Below are 11,921 nucleotides of genomic sequence, written 5' to 3'. Positions count from 1 at the left end.
TGGTCTTCTCTTTTAGGATTGTTTTTGCTATTCAAGGTTTCTTGAGATTTCTTACAAATTTCATTTTGGTTTTTTCTATTTCTGCAAAAATCATCATTGGGCTTTTCATAGAAATTGAATTAAACCTGTAAATCACATTGGGTGGTATTGACATCCTAATATTGTCTTCCAATCCATGAACATGGACTGTCTTTCCATTTGTTTATATCTTCTTTAATGCCTCTCAAAAAGATTTTATAGTTTTCAGTGAATAAATCTTTTACCTCCTTGGTAAAGGTAATTCCTAAATGTTTTATTCTTTTGATGCTAATGTAAATTGAATTGTTTTGCGTTGTTCATTGTTAGTATATAGAAATGCAATGGATTTTTGTGTATTGACTTTGTATTCTACTACTTTGCTCTGTTGGTTTATTCTAAGAGTTCCTTTTGTGGAATCTTTAGGGTTTTCTACATGTAAGGTCCAATCATCTGTGAACAGGGATAATTTACTTCTTCCTTTCCACTTTGAGTGTCTTTTATGTCTTTTTCTTGCCTAATTGTTCTGGTGAGGACTTCCAGTACTATGTTGAATAGAAGGGATGAAAGTAGGCATCTTTGCTTTGTTCCTGATCTTAGAGGAAAAGCTTTCAGTCTCTCACCATTGAGAATGATATTTGCTGTGGAATTTTCATATATGGCTTTTATTATATTGAGGTGGGTTCTTTCTATTCCTAGTTTTGGGGTGTTTTTATCATGAGAGGATGTTAAGTTTTAGCAAAAGATTTTTTGAGATCATGTGGATTATATTACATTGATCAATTTTCATATGTTGATTCATCCTTGCCTTCCAGGAATAAATGCCACTTGCTCATGGTGTTTAATACTTTTACTATCCTATTGAATTCTGTTTGCTAATATTTTGTTGAAGATTTTTGTGTTGGTGTTCAGTAGGAATATCGGTTTGTAGTTTCTTTTCTTGTAGTGTCTTTGTCTGACTTTGGCATTAGGGTAATGCCAACATCATAGAATGAGTGAGGGAATATTCCCTCCTCTTCAGCTTGTTTTGAAAAGTTTGAGAAGTATTGATGTTAGTTCTTCTTTTTTTTTTTTTAAAGATTTTATTTATTTATTTGACAGAGAGAGACACAGCGAGAAAGAGAACAAGGAGGAGTGGGAGAGGGAGAAGCAGGCTTCCCACGGAGCAGGGAGCCCGATGCAGGGCTCGATCCCAGGACCCTGGGATCATGACGTGAGCCAAAGGCAGACACTTAATGGGACTGAGCCACCCAGGCGCCCCTGATGTTAGTTCTTCTTTAAGTGTTTGGTAGAATTCACCAGTGAAGCCATCAGATTTAGGTTTGTTTTTTGTTTTGTCAGGAGATTTTCCGTTACTGATTCAATCTCCTTACTCCCTATAGATCTGTACAGAATTTCTATTTCTTCATGGTTTTGAGATTTTGCACGGCTAGGAATTTGTCCATGTCACCTAGGTTATCCAGTTTGGTGGTGTACAGTTGTTCATAGTTCTCGCTTATGATCCTTTCTATTTCTCTCAAATCAGTAGTAATGTCCCCACATTAATTTCTGATTTTAGTAATTTGAGTCTTCTCTCTTTTTTTCTTAGTTCATCTCACTAAAGGTTTGTCGATGTTGATCTTTTTGAAAAACAAACTTTTGGTTTCATTGTTATTTTCTGTTGCTTTTCTGTCATATATTTCATGTAACTCTGCTCTAATCTTTATTATTTCCTTCATTCTGCTAGCTTTGGGTTTCATTTGTTCTTCTTTTTCCAGTTCCTTAAGCTGTACAGTTAGGTTGTTGATTTGAGCTCTTTCTTGTATTTTTTCTTTTTAATTTTTAAAAAGAATTTTTAATTTATTTTAGAGAGAGAGAACGTACCTGCTGTACCAGTGCATGAACAGGGGGAGGGGCAGAGGGAAAGAACTTCAAGCAGGCTCCCTGCTGAGTGCAGAGCCCGTCTCAGGGCTCGATCTCACAACGCTGAGATCATGACATGAGTTGAAATCAAGAGTTGGACTCCTAACCGACTGAACCACCCAGGTGCCCCTGAGCTCTTTCTTGGTTTTGTATGAAAACATGTATAGTTGTAAATTTCCTCCTAAACACTGCTTTCACTGTGTTCCATGCATTCTGGCATGTTTTATTTTCATTTTTATTGGTCTCTGAGTATTTTCTAATTTCCCTTGTGATTTATTCTTTGATCTACTGATTGTTTAAAAGTGAGTCTTTAACTTCCACAATTCTGTGAATTTTCCAGTTTTCCTTCTGTTATTGACTTCTAACGTCATCCCATTGTGATCAGAGAAGATACTTTCTATGATATTTTCTTCTTAAACCCATGGAGGCTGCCATTGTTGTTTCACCTTTTCCCATTATTGCAAGCCCCTCCCTTCCTTCTCTGGCTGAATTTACTCCAGGGGATTTAAAGTATTGGCACCCTTTTTCCCTATTCACTTTTCTCTTTCTTTTTTGGGGAGCCAGACATTGAAGACTAGGACATTCTAATGCAACTGCATGTATGGGGGAAATTAGACAGGCACTGCACACGTTCAGGGAAGATGTATGCTCAGGAAACACCTGAGAACACCTTATACTTAGACTTCAGGCTGATCCTTGGCACAGAGACAGCCTACAACAATAAAATAAGTAAATAAATAAACAAACAAACAGCAAGCCCTAGAGAAGAAGAAGAATCTGATTACCAGACATACCACATTATCAGATTTAAATGTCATTTTCAACAAAAGAATCACAAAGCACGAAGAAACTGGAAAGTATGGTCCATTCTAAGGAAAACATATATATATAAACCAACAGAAACTATCCCTGAAAAAGACCTGATGGTGGACCTAGTGGCCACAGACCTGAACACAACCATCTTAAAGATGCTCGAAAAACTAAAGGAAGGCGTTAAAGAAGCCAAGAAAACAATGTCTGAATAAGATAGAAATATCAATAAAGAGAAATCCATGGTAGAATTCAAAAAGAAATAATGGAGCTGAAAAATAAAATAACTAAAATGGAAATTTCACTAGAGGAATTCAAAGGCAGATTTGAGCAGATAGAAGAAACAACCAGTGAAGCTGAAGATAAGACAATGCAGATTATTTAGTCTAAGGAACAGAAAGAAAAAAGATTAAAGTGAACAGAACCTAAAGAACCTGCATGCATGGTATGGGAGTCCCAGAAGGAGAAGAGGGAGAGGCAGCAGCAGAGAAATTAGGTGAGGAAATAATGGCTCAAAACTTCCCAGGTGATGAAGACATGAACATAAAATCCAAGAAGCTCAATGAACTCCAAGTAGGATAAATTCAAAGGGACTCACACTGAGACATATCATCATCAAACTCTCAAAAAACCAAGACAAAGAGAAAATTTTGAAATCAGCAAAAGAGATGTGACTCATGATATTCAAGGTATCCTCAATAAGATTATCAGCAGATTTTTCATCAGAAACTTGGGAGACCAGAGACAGTGGGCTGATAATATTCAAAATGCTAAAAGAAAAAGAAAAAAAAAAACCCTGTCACCCAAAAATTCTATATCTAGCAAAACTGTCCTCCAAAAGTGAGGGTAAAATTAAAACATTCCCAGATGAACAGAAGCTGAGGGAGTTCATTACTACTAGACCTGACCTAAAGAAATGCTGAAGGGGTTCCTGTAGGGTGAAATAAAAGGACACTAGACAGTAACTTGAAGCCATGTGGAGAAATAAAGGTCTCAGTAAAGATCAACACATGAGCAATTATACAAGCTAATTTACTGTGGTAATGGTATGTGACTCCACATTTTTTTTACACAATTTAAGAAACTAATGCATTAAAAATAATATTTGGTTATGCTTTGAACACACAATGTATAAAGATATAGTTTTGTGACAGCAGTATATGTGTGTATGTACATATATACACACATACATACTGAATTTATACTGGCTTTATATATATAAAACCAGTATAAATTCCAATTAGAGCATTATAACTTTAGGATGTTCAATATAACCCTTATGGTAACCACTAAGAAAATACCTAAAGATTATACACAAAAAGAAATGAGGAAAAGATGTAAATGTTTCACTACAAAAATCAACAAAAAAAAAAGACAGTAATTTAGAAAATGAGAAACAAAAAGCTATAAGGTATATGGAAAACAAATAGCAAAGTGACAGAAATCTCTCCTTATCAGTTGTTACTTTAATTGTAAACAAATCCACTCTCCAGTCAAAAGACAGAGACTGGCAGAACAGATTATAAAAAAAACCCACAGTCCAACTGTGGCTGGATCAGCGTGAGTTTGAACAGTACAGGTCTACTTCTATGCAGATTTTTTTACAGTACAGTACTGTAAATGTGTTTTGTCTTCTGTATGATTTCCTCAACATTTTTCCTCTAGCTTACCTTGTTGTAAGAATCCATAATACACACACACAATATGCGTCTATTGACTGCTCTATTATCAGTCAGACTTCTGGTCAACAGCAGGCTATTAGCAGTTACGTTTTGGGGGAGTCAAAAGTTATACGCAGATTATCAACTGTGTGGGGAGGGGGTCGGCACCACTGACCCTTGCACTGTTCCAGAGTTAGCTGTCTACAAGAGACTCACATTACATCCAGAGACACGAAGAGGTTAAAAATGTTATTCCATGCAAATAGGAACCAGAAGAGAGCCGGGTGGCCATACTAATATCAGATAAAATGGACTCTAATTCAAAAACAGTTACAAGAGACAAAAGACATGATATCTTTTTTTTTTTTTGGCTTACAAAAATTTATTATTGTCATGTTTTCACCATCAAAACTTAGGATCTTGGTCTTTCCTTCTTGCCTTTGTATAAGGCCAAAAGAGAGACAAAGACATGATATCTTAATAAAAGTTTTGATACAGCAGGAAGCTATAACAATTATAAACATTGCACACCTAATAACAGGCCATCAAAATTTTAAAACCTTAAAAATATGAAATCCTGGGGCACCTGGGTGGCTCAGTCGTTAGGCGTCTGCCTTCGGCTCAGGTCATGGTCCCAGGGTCCTGGGATCAAGCCCCACGTCGGGCTCCCTGCTCGGCGGGAAGCCTGCTTCTCCCTCCCGTACTCCTCCTGCTGTGCTCCCTCTCTCGCTGTGTCTCTGTCAAATAAATAAAATCTTTTTAAAAATATATGAAGTCTTGATCATATATTGGAAAATCTGGCTCTTGGTCTGCTCCCAATCTGCTCATGTTGTTTTTATTGGAAGGAAGTGTCATCCATGGGTGCCCAGGTATCAAGAGTGTGGACCCCAGGCTGCCTGGGTGGCTCAGTCAGTTAGGCATCTGCCTTCGGCTCAGGTCATGATCTTGGGGTGCTGGGATCGAGTCCCGCATCAGGCTCCCTGCTCAGCGAGGAATCTGCTTCTCCCTCTCCCTCTGCCCGCCCCCACCCCTCTTGTGCTCCTGTGCTGTCTCCCAAATTAATAAATAAATAAAATCTTTTAAAAAAGAAAAAAAGAGTGTGGACCCCAAGCCGTGCCACCTGGCTGCTAGTTGAGCCCCCTGGACAAGCTACCTACGCTGGGTCAGTGTCCTCCTGTGTGAGGTGGGAACTGTAGCAGTACCCATGCCTGAGGGTGGGGTGGGCCTTACAGGAGAAGGCATAGCTGTCATCTGGTAACCACAGGAGACATTTCCTCATCACTTCATCCATCCTTTTCAAAGACTTTTTGGTGCGTGTTTTGCACTCCCTTCTGGGATTTATTCGGTGGTAAGATGACTCCTGCCTCCAGCCACGTCATAAGCCCCCGGCCCCCAGCCCCTTCACTGCTCCGAAGGGCCATTGTCTTGCCTCCTCAGTTGTGGGTCATCTTGCGGGTTGCTGCCGCTCCACCACTAAACCACAGATGCCCTATTGCTCTGATTTTATTCTATCATGTGCCCTTAATAGCTCAAGTCCCCCCAGCACCCCTTCTCTCTGGTTTTTCTCAGCTACTCTTACTTATTCTTCCTTAGATTCATTCTGTCCACATGTACAAGCAAAAAGGCAAAAATATTCCTTGGAGATTCTAATCAAAATTACATTCAATTATCGATTCCATTAGAAATAACGAATATTCTTAAGTATTGTGTTTCTCATCCAGAAGCAAGGTTCGTCTCTCCAAAGTGTTCCTTAGAAAATGTTTGAGATTTTTTTTAATAAGTCCTGCACTTTCTTAGATTCTTAAGTTTACTCCTTAACTTTATGTCGTTTTTGTTGCTAGGGTAAATAGTATTTTTCCATTAAACTTCCTAATTCGTTGTTGCCGATAGAAGAAAATCTATAGCTTTTTGTATATATTTTTCTTATAATTGTCTCACTGAATCCCCTTCCTTCCCCTAAACTTTGTATAGTTGATTTAATTGGGTTTTCGATTTCCCATTTAGTGAGGACAGTTTCCACCTCTTCCCTTTCCAGGATTTATGCTTTGTTTCTTTTTAGAGTCCTGTTGCATTGGCTTTCAACACAACTCTGAGTAACGAGTGAGAGCAGCACTCTTTGTCTTATGTGTCTCTTGTGCTCTCGTAGACATTCTTTCAGTGCAGGAGTTTTTAATGCGGGGTCAGGTCCATGGTGGATTCCGTGAGTTCAGGAAGGGTGTGATTTCAGTATATAGGTATGTGTGCATTTGTCTCAAGTGGAATGGTCCAGATTCTGGAAGGAAGAACACCTATATCAGTTTTTGTATAAAATATGATCTTGGTTGTCAGTTTGAAACTTATATGCTTTATAACATTAATTCAACTCCTAAATTTCTTATCAAGTTTTGCCTTTTTTTTTTCCAATCAGCAGTGGATGTTTCAGGCACCATTAAAGCAATTACATCATTTTCTTTTTATATTAATGTGCCTTACGTTAATGTACTTTGTAGTGTTGCATCATCATTGTATTTCTAAACTGACTTTGTCCAGTTCTGGTGCAGTTGTCCTTGATATGCTGCTGGATTTTATTTTCTAACATCTGTTAGGGTTTTTGCAACTGTATTCCAAAGTGGGATTTGTCCACAGAGTTTCTTTTAGGGATTTCTTTTATCAAGTTTTGGTCTTGGGTTTTCCAAGTTTAAAAATGAATTGAAAGCTTATCTTTTTATGTTTTGGAACAGGCTAAATAGTAGAGAAGTATTTGTCCTTGAAGATGCAAAAGAACTCTACCAAATCCATGTGGGCGGAGCCCTGGGGCACGTCCCCTGCCAGCGTTTCCAGTCCTTCCTGGGCAGAGTCCAGTCAGGTCCCCACCTCATCTCAAGACTTTCCCAGAACCTGGTCTTTCACGTTCATTAGCTTAGAGCTGCACTTGGTATGCTCTTAAAAACCTTCTTCACTCATCATTATATGATTTTACTCATTCCTAAATTTGTGTATTACTATATTTGTGCTTCATCATTTTCGTTTCTGATTAAATTTTTCTACTTTATTGGCTTTTTCAAAGAACCAGCTCTTAGATATATATATATATATTTGTAATTCTCTTGTTTTTTTTTTAATCAGTTGGTTTATTTCTTACTATTTTCTTTCCTTTGTTTTCCTGAGATTCATGTTGTTAATTTATTTTTGTCCCTAGCTTCTTCAACTATGTGCCTAATTTGTTATGCTAATTTCCTATCTTACAACATAAAGCGTCTAAGGCTATATATTGTCCTCTAATTATAGCTTTGGCCTTCTCATATTTGTTTATATGTATAACATTGTCACTGTCCCTAATTCCTATGTAGTTTTAGCAAGAGAGAGTTTTTTAAATTTCCAGGTGTTTTGATTTTTTTTTTTTTTTGTCTTACTAGTGACTGCTTTTGTATTGTGGTTCAGAAAATTTCATGTACAATTTCTGATTTTTTAAAAGATTAATTAAGGCTGCTTTTGTGGTTACTCTAGGATTGAATTTTGTAAAATTTTTAAAAGAACATGCATTCCCTACTTGTAGGTTTCAAAGATAGATATAGATGATAGCTAGGCAGGTATGTGTGTGTGTTCATTATCCAAATCCAAATGTTTGGAAAATACGTATTCCCTACTCGTTACTATCAAAGTTTTATAAAAGAGGACATTCACATCTTCTTTTTTGTTGTTTATGTGATCTGTCAAGAACTTTCAAAGGTGAATTAAAGTCTTCTATTATGACTGCAGTTTGTCAGCTTTTTCTTTGATTTTTCACCACTTTTGCTTTATATAATTTTGTTATGAAATCCGATACATACGTACTCAAAACTAGACTCAGATGCAGCCTTTATCTTGCCCTTGGCACCATTCCTCGCCCTTCTGTCTCACCTTCGAAGGGCCCCCACGCTGTCCCACCGCTGTCCTCTCTGTCTCACCCTGCCCTGCTTTCCTCTGCACTGTGACAGCCTCCGGTGTGACTCACGAACCTCATCTAGATGGGTCTCGTTTTTTGATCCAATTTAGGAATATTTATCTTTTTATTTTTTTCTTCCTTTTTTTATTACAGTATAGTTGATGTCTTTTAATTTCAGGTGTATGGCATAGTGATTTGACAGTTCTGTACATTCAGCTCTGCTCACCACCGTAAGTGTCATCACCATGCGTCCCCACACAACACTAGTACACTATGACTGAGTGGGTGCCCCGTGCTCTCCTTTTCATCCCCACGACTCATTTATCACTGGAAATGTGCAGATGTTCATCCCCTTTATCTACTTCACCCATCCCCCACCACTTTCCCTCTGGCAGCCACCAGTTTGTTCTCTGTATTCATGATTCTATTTTCGTTTTTGTTTATTTGTTCATTTGGTTTTTTAGATTCCACAGACAAGTGAAACCATATGGTATTTGTCTTTGTCTGACTTATGTCTTTAGCATAGTATTCTCTAGGTTCATGTTGTTGCAAATAGCAAGATCTCATTCTTTTTTTATGACTGAGTAGTATACCATTGTGTGTATATGTGTGTGTGTTGTGTATCCACACACACACATACATATACATATATATATGCCACATCTTCTTTACCCATTTTTTAATCTTAATTCTAATGTAGTTACCATAGTGTTATATTAGTTTCAGGTGTGCAATATAATGACTCAACACTTCCTCACATCACCTGGTGCTCATCACAAGTTCACCCCTGACTCCCCATCCCCTACTTTACCCTTCTCCCCACCCACCTCCCCTCTGGTAACCATCGGTGTCTTCTCTATATTAAGAGTCTGTTTGGGGGGTTCTCTCTTTTTCCCCTTTGTTTGTTTCATTTCTTAAATTCCACATTTGAGTGAGATCATATGGTATTTATCTTTCTCTGACTGACTTATTTCACTTACAATAATACCCTCTAGTTCCATCCACATCGTTTAAATGGCAAGATTTCATCCTTTCTATGACTGAGTAATGTTCTATTGTATATATGAACCAATCTTCTTTATTCACTCATCAGTAGATGGACACTTAGGCTGTTTCCATAGTTTGGCTATTGTGATAATGCTGCTATAAACATCAGGGTGCATGGGAACATTTGTCTTCAGCAGAAGAATTTAAAACATTCACATATATTGTCATAGCTGATCCAAGTGATATTAATTGCGCTTTCTGGTTCCTTTTTTCTTCATTTTTTATATTTTACTGTATTCCTCAAGTTTCTTTGCTATCTTACTTACTTTTATTCCTTTGTTGTCTGCAGAATTTTTTTTAAGAATGGTATGTAGGTGAGCCCTTTTACATCTGAGACTTTTATCCTTTACATGAAATCTAAGTTGACTAGGCAGACATCTTTGGGTCATTTTATTTTGCCCTCAAAATTCTCCAGTTACTGTCTCATTGTTTTTCTGTATAAAATATTGTGGAGAGAAATTTTGATGCCTGAATTAATTATCTATTGCTATGTATAAATTACCTCAGAACTTAGTAATTTAAAACCATAAGCGTTTACTATGTCTTAATTGATTTGGGTCGGGAATGACTTGCCTAGGTGGCTCTAGCTCAGGGTCCCTAATGAGGTGCAGCCAGAGTCGGGGGGATTGGCCAGGGCTCTGCTCAGCTGGTGTCTTGACTGGGCTGAGATAGCTCACTCACCTGGCTGTTGGCTAGAGGCCTCGATCCCTCCCTCTTGGGCTTCTGGAGGGCTGCATGAGTGCCTTCATGTGACAGCCGTGGGCTTCCTCCCAGTGAACACCCCAAGAGAGGGCCAGGCAGCAGCCGTGATGTCTTCTGTGAGCTTATCTCAGGAGGCACACACCGTCAGCTGTGTGCTGAGCTGTTGGTCATACAGGCAGGCCAGTGACAGCTGAGTGTGTGAGGATTTTGTGAGAGGGTGGCAGCAGGAAGCAGGAGGAATTGGGCCCACCTCGGGGGTTGCCCACCATGACACCAAAATCATTCTTCCCTTTAGGTGTTGTTTATATATATATATATATATATTGTTGCTGCTATTGTGTTTTTCTCCTGTGTAAATTATTTTTAGAATTCTTCATTTCCTTCAAGAGTGGCATTTTCCAGCAGAACACTTTAGTATGGGGGCCTCTTTGAATTGATTGTGTGTGTGAGGGTGTGTGTGATGTGTGTGACTGGTGTGGTGTGTGCACACGCACGGGGCGTGGTGCCAACGTGGGTGCAGAGTCCCTGGCCCTTCGGCAACCCCCTCCCTCCCACAGCAGAGGGGACTCACGGCTCCCCCACTGCGGGGCAGCAGGGGGAGGGCCGGGGGAGGACAAAGCTGCACCCACATCCCGGTGCTCAGCCCTGACCAGCCCCCCGCCCCGCCCTGCCGAGCTCCCACAGTCCCCACGTTGGCTGTCATGCGGGGTTGATGGCTCTGGACCTCTTTTCTCTGACCATTGCCACCAACATCCTCTTGGCTCCCAGGTTCTTTGGGGCCCCTGGTTTGCCCCTCACCGTCTTCTCAGCTCCATCCCAGCCCTCCCTGAATGAACCTTCCCTGAGTCAGGCACTCCCCTTCCTCTGGCCAGTCCCCTCAGTCTGGACACTTCCATCGCCTCATGCAGGAAGCCTGCCTGGATTCCCTGGCACACCCCCTGGGCTTTGCTTTGCCTGGGCAACTGTCACGACCTTGCTGGGTCACAGCCCCTACCTGCAGGGTCATGGCCTCTTGGCCTGACCATGACCTAGGCTGGGGAGGCAGGGCCATGTCCTGTTCACCCCTAACGATGCCAGGACCAGCTCCTCTCACCTTAAACTCAAGTGATATGAACCTTAAATCTGCCCCCCAAAGTCCATCCACCTCCTCTCAAAAATGCATTGAGGGGCATCACCAGGAAAATGGCACCAAAGTGCCCCCATTCCTTTGCTTTCCCCCAAAGCTCTCCAGGCACCACCTCCCCCCCCGTCCCCTGAGAGCCCAGCCCACCTGCATGCCCCACTTGCAGGCCGTGAGTCCCTATATTCCATTCCTCTGCTCTGGGGACTCCAGGAAGCCGTGAGGCGTTTGTGTGAACAAAGAGTTGCACCAGGACAAGCCCCTTCTTGTCCCTTCTCGTCCCCAGTGCCTGCCCAGCCCCCGTCCCCAAGCCCCAGGTCCTCTCCCCCCATCTGGTTGCCAGGCAGGCAGCCAGAAGCAGGGAACCCTCCATTCTCACAGAGATGTGTCAGGGCACGGCGACCCCCTCTGGGGAAGGACCCCCCCATCCGAGCAGGACCCTGGCACTCGCTGCCTACCAGCCCCTGAGGCCTGTCTGCATCCCAGCCCCCATACCGCATCCCCAGGGCCTTCCCCCAGTCTGTCAGCATGGGGTCACGTGGATGGCTGACATCCAGTGCCAAGGCCCACCCCACCCCAGCCTGGGCCTTTCTCCCCCCGCCCCCGGCACCCGTCCCCAGTCACCACCTACTGAGCCCCCCACGCAGGGCTCTGTTGCCACCAGCGCCCACCACTGGCATTTCAGTTTCCGCGAATGCACCTGTCTGCTCAGCACACCCAGCCCCCACAGGGCAGGGACGGGCCACGAACGTCTGAAACT

Source organism: Eumetopias jubatus, unplaced genomic scaffold (assembly GCF_037043125.1).
Source record: "Eumetopias jubatus isolate StellerSeaLion01/CBP00866 unplaced genomic scaffold, mEumJub1_p1.0 scaffold_1, whole genome shotgun sequence".
In the NCBI taxonomy this organism is placed as follows: domain Eukaryota; kingdom Metazoa; phylum Chordata; class Mammalia; order Carnivora; family Otariidae; genus Eumetopias; species Eumetopias jubatus.
Note: the sequence above shows the minus strand (reverse complement) of the source record.